The sequence below is a fragment of the Triticum aestivum genome, chromosome 5A (genome assembly GCF_018294505.1).
Source record: "Triticum aestivum cultivar Chinese Spring chromosome 5A, IWGSC CS RefSeq v2.1, whole genome shotgun sequence".
NCBI classification, from domain to species: Eukaryota; Viridiplantae; Streptophyta; class Magnoliopsida; order Poales; family Poaceae; genus Triticum; species Triticum aestivum.
In genome coordinates this window covers 679,726,950-679,732,991 of record NC_057806.1, presented here as the reverse complement: position 1 = coordinate 679,732,991, position 6,042 = coordinate 679,726,950, and positions in this window count along the sequence as shown.

Here is a 6,042-nt window from a genome sequence, read left to right as displayed (position 1 = left end):
AACCATAATTCATACGGTGTCGTCTCAACGGATTTCGACGGGGCCCTATTTAAAGTGAATGCGGCAGTCTCTAAAGCATAGCCCCAAAAAGATAGTGGTAAATCGGCAAGAGACATCATAGATCGCACCATATCTAATAGAGTGCGATTACGACGTTCGGACACACCATTACGCTGAGGTGTTCCAGGCGGCGTGAGTTGTGAAACTATTCCACATTTTCTTAAGTGTGTACCAAACTCGTGACTCAAGTATTCTCCTCCACGATCTGATCGTAGAAACTTGATTTTCCTGTCACGTTGATTCTCAACTTCACTCTGAAATTCCTTGAACTTTTCAAAGGTCTCAGACTTGTGTTTCATTAAGTAGACATACCCATATCTACTCAAGTCATCAGTGAGGGTGAGAACATAACGATAGCCACCGCGAGCCTCAACACTCATTGGACCGCACACATCAGTATGTATGATTTCCAATAAGTTGGTTGCTCTCTCCATTGTTCCTGAGAATGGAGTCTTGGTCATTTTACCCATGAGGCATGGTTCGCACGTGTCAAATGATTCGTAATCAAGAGACTCTAAAAGTCCATCAGCATGGAGCTTCTTCATGCGTTTGACACCTATGTGACCGAGGCGGCAGTGCCACAAGTATGTGGGACTATCACTATCAATCTTACATCTTTTGGTACTTACACTATGAATATGTGTAGCATTACGCTCGAGATTCATAAAGAATAAACCATTCACCATCGGAGCATGACCATAAAACATATCTCTCATATAAATAGAACAACCATTATTCTCGGATTTAAATGAGTAGCCATCTCGAATTAAACGAGATCCTGATACAATGTTCATGCTCAAACTTGGCACAAAATAACAATTATTGAGGTTCAAAACTAATCCCGTAGGTAAATGTAGAGGTAGCGTGCCGACGGCGATCACATCGACCTTGGAACCATTCCCGACGCGCATCGTCACCTCGTCCTTCGCCAGTCTCCGTTTATTCCGCAGCTCCTGTTGTGTGTTACAAATATGAGCAACGGCACCGGTATCAAATACCCAGGAGTTACTACGATTACTGGTAAGGTACACATCAATTACATGTATATCAAATATACCTTTGGTTTTGCCGGCCTTCTTGTCCGCTAAGTATTTGGGGCAGTTCCGCTTCCAGTGACCACTTTCCTTGCAATAAAAACACTCAGTCTCGGGCTTGGGTCCATTCTTTGGCTTCTTCCCGGCAGCTTGCTTGCTGGGCGCGGCAACTACCTTGCCGTCCTTCTTGAAGTTCTTTTTACCCTTGCCCTTCTTGAACTTAGTGGTTTTATTGACCATCAACACTTGATGTTCCTTTCTGACTTCTACCTCTGCTGATTTCAGCATAGCAAATACTTCAGGAATGGTCTTTTCCATCCCCTGCATATTGAAGTTCATCACAAAGCTCTTGTAGCTCGGTGGAAGCGACTGGAGGATTCTGTCAATGACCGCATCATCCGGGAGATTAACTCCCAGCTGAGTCAAGCGGTTATGCAACCCAGACATAGTGAGTATGTGCTCACTGACAGAACTGTTTTCCTCCATCTTACAGCTGAAGAATTTGTCGGAGACTTCATATCTCTCGACCCGGGCATGAGCTTGGAAAACCATTTTCAGCTCTTCGAACATCTCATATGCTCCATGTCTCTCAAAACGCTTTTGGAGCCCCGGCTCTAGGCTGTAAAGCATGCCGCACTGAACGAGGGAGTAGTCATCGGAACGTGCCTGCCAAGCGTTCATAACGTCTTGTTCTGCAGGGAGAACGGGTGCGTCACCAAGCGGTGCTTGTAGGACATAATCTTTCTTGGCAGCTATGAGGATGATCCTCAGGTTCCGGACCCAGTCCGTATAGTTGCTGCCATCGTCTTTCAGCTTGGTTTTCTCTAGGAACGCGTTGAAGTTGAGGACTACGTTGGCCATTTGATCTACAAGACATATTGTAAAAATTTAGACTAAGTTCATGATAATTAAGTTCATCTAATCAAATTATAATGAACTCCCACTCAGATTTGACATCCCTTTGGTCATCTAAGTGTTACACGATCCGAGTCGACTAGGCCGTGTCCGATCATCACGTGAGACGGACTAGTCATCGTCGGTGAACATTCTCATGTAGATCGTATCTTCCATACGACTCGTGTTCGACCTTTCGGTCTCCGTGTTCCGAGGCCATGTCTGTACATGCTAGGCTCGTCAAGTTAACCCTAAGTGTTTTCGCTGTGTAAAACTGTCTTACACCCGTTGTATGTGAACGTAAGAATCTATCACACCCGATCATCACGTGGTGCTTCGAAACGACGAACTGTAGCAACGGTGCACAGTTAGGGGAGAACACTTCTTGAAATTTTTGTAAGGGATCATCTTATTTACTACCGTCATTCTAAGTAAACAAGATGCATAAAACATAATAAACATCGCATGCAATTATATAAAGTAGTGACATGATATGGCCAATATCATATAGCTCCTTTGATCTTCAGCTTCGGGGCTCCATGATCATCTTGTCACCGGCACGACACCATGATCTCCATCATCATGATCTCCATCATCGTGTCTTCATGAAGTTGTCACGCCAACGACTACTTCTACTTCTATGACTAACGCGTTTAGTAATAAAGTAAAGTAGTTTACATGGCGTTCTTTAATGACACGCAGGTCATACAAAAAATAAAGACAACTCCTATGGCTCCTGCCGGTTGTCATACTCATCGACATGCAAGTCGTGATTCCTATTACAATAGCATGAACATCTCATACATGACATATAGATCATTCATCATTCATCACAACTTTGGCCATATCATATCACAAAGCACTTGCTGCAAAAACAAGTTAGACGTCCTCTAATTGTTGTTTGCAAGTTTTACGTGGCTGAAGTAGGGTTCTAGCAAGAACGTTTTCTTACCTACGTGAAACCACAACGTGATTTGTCAACTTCTATTTACCCTTCATAAGGACCCTTTTCATCTAATCCGCTTCAACTAAAGTAGGAGAGACAGACACCCGCCAGCCACCTTATGCAACTTGTGCATGTTAGTCGGTGGAACCGGTCTCACGTAAGCGTACGTGTAAGGTTGGTCCGAGCCGCTTCATCCCACAATACCGCTGAAGCAAGATAAGACTAGTAGCGGCAAGAAAGTTGACAAATCTACGCCCACAACCAATTGTGTTCTACTCGTGCAAGAAGAACTACGCTTAGACCTAGCTCATGATGCCACTGTTGGATAACGTTGCAGAAAACAAAAATTTTCCTACTCGTTTCACCAAGATCATCTAGGAGTTCATCTAGCAACGAGTCATTGGATGCATCTACGTACCTTGTAGATCGCGAGTGGAAGCGTTCAAAGAACGGGGATGATGTAGTCGAACACGACGTGATTCAAATCACCGGAGATCCTAGCACCGAACGGACGGCACCTCCGCGTTCAACACACGTACGGAACAGCCACGTCTCCTCCTTCTTGATCCAGCAAGGGAGGGAGGAGAGGTTGAGGGAGATGGCACCAGTAGCAGCACGACTGCGTGGTGTTGATGGAGCTGCAGTACTCCGGCAGAGCTTCGCTAAGCAATAAGGAGATGGAGGAGGTGTTGGGGAGGGAGAAGGAGGCAACCAAAGGCCAGGGACTCAAGGTATGAAGTCCCTCCTATCCCCCACTATATATAGGGGTGCCAAGGGGGGGTGGCCGGCCCTAGGAGATCCAATCTCCTAGGGGGTGCGGCGGCCAAGGGGGGTTTCCCTCCCCCCCAAGGCACCTAGGAGGTGCCTTACCCTCCTAGGACTCTTGCCCCCTTGAACCCTAGGCGCATGGGCCTATGTGGGGCTGGTGCCCTTGGCCCAAGCAGGCCAAGGCGCACCCCCTACAGCCCATGTGGCCCCCGGGGATGGGTGGCCCCACCCGGTGGGCCCCCGGGACCCCTCCGGTGGTCCCGGTACAATACCGATAACCCCGAAACTTGTCCCGATGCCCGAAACAGGACTTTCCATATATAAATCTTTACCTCCGGACCATTCCGGAACTCCTCGTGACGTCCGGGATCTCATCCGGGACTCCGAACAACATTCGGGTTACTGCATATACATATCCCTACAACCCTAGCGTAACTGAACCTTAAGTGTGTAGACCCTACGGGTTCGGGAGACATGTAGACATGACCGAAATCGCTCTCCGGTCAATAACCAACAGCGGGATCTGGATACCCATGTTGGCTCCCACATGCTCCTCGATGATCTCATCGGATGAACCACGATGTCGAGGATTTAATCAACCCCGTATGCAATTCCCTTTGTCAATCGATATGTTACTTGCCCGAGATTCGATCGTCGGTATCCCAATACCTCGTTCAATCTTGTTACCGGCAAGTCACTTTACTCGTACCGTAATGCATGATCCCGTGACCAAACACTTGGTCACTTTGAGCTCATTATGATGATGCATTACTTGAGTGGGCCCAGTGATATCTCTCCGTCATACGGAGTGACAAATCCCAGTCTCGATCCATATAAAACAATAGATACTTTCGGAGATACCTGTAGTGCACCTTTATAGTCACCCAGTTACGTTGTGACGTTTGATACACCCAAAGCACTCCTACGGTATCCAGGAGTTATACGATCTCATGGTCGAAGGAAGAGATACTTTGACATTGTAAAAACTCTAGCAAACGAACTATACGATCTTGTGCTATGTTTAGGATTGGGTCTTGTCCATCACATCATTATCCTAATGATGTGATCCCGTTATCAATGACATCTAATGTCCATAGCCAGGAAACCATGACTATCTATTGATCAACGAGCTAGTCAACTAGAGGCTTACTAGGGACATGTTGGTGTCTGTTATTCACACATGTATTACGATTTCCAGATAACACAATTATAGCATGAATAAAGACAATTATCATGAACAAAGAAATATAATAATAATGCTTTTATTATTGCCTCTAGGGCATATTTCCAACAGAAAGACGATGGTAGCAACTACACGGACTGGGTCCGGAACCTGAGGATCATCCTCATAGCTGCCAAAAAAGATTATGTCCTACAAGCACCGCTGGGTGACGCACCTGTTCTCGCTGCAGAATAAGACGTTATGAACGCTTGGCAGGCACGTACCGATGACTACTCCCTCGTTCAGTGCGGCATGCTTTACAACTTAGAGCCGGGGCTCCAAAAGCGTTTTGAGAGACACGGAGCATATGAGATGTTCGAAGAGCTGAAAATGGTTTTTCAAGCTCATGCCCGGGTCGAGAGATATGAAATCTCCGACAAATTCTTCAGCTGTAAGATGGAGGAAAATAGTTCTGTCAGTGAGCACATACTCACAATGTCTGGGTTACATAACCGCTTGACTCAGCTGGGAGTTAATCTCCCGGATGACGCGGTCATTGACAGAATCCTTCAGTCGCTTCCACCGAGCTACAAGAGCTTTGTGATGAACTTCAATATGCAGCGGATGGAAAAGACCATTTCTGAAGTATTTGCAATGCTGAAATCAGTAGAGGTAGAAGTCAAAAAGGAACATCAAGTGTTGATGGTGAATAAAACCACTAAGTTCAAGAAAGGCAAGGGTAAGAAAACCTTCAAGAAGGACGGCAAGGAAGTTGCCGCGCCCGGCAAGCAAGCTGCCGGGAAGAAGCCAAAGAATGGACCCAAGCCCGAGACTGAGTGCTTTTATTGCAAGGAAAGTGGTCACTGGAAGCGGAACTGCCCCAAATACTTAGCAGACAAGAAGGCCGACAAAATGAAAGGTATATGTGATATACATGTAATTGATGTGTACCTTACCAGTACTCGTAGTAGCTCCTGGGTATTTGATACCGGTGCAGTTGCTCACATTTGTAACTCAAAGCAGGAGCTGCGGAATAAGCGGAGACTGGCGAAGGACGAGGTGACGATACGCGTCGGGAATGGTTCCAAGATCGATGTGATCGCCGTCGGCACGCTACCTCTACATTTACCTACGGGATTAGTTTTGAACCTCAATAATTGTTATATAGTGCCAAGTTT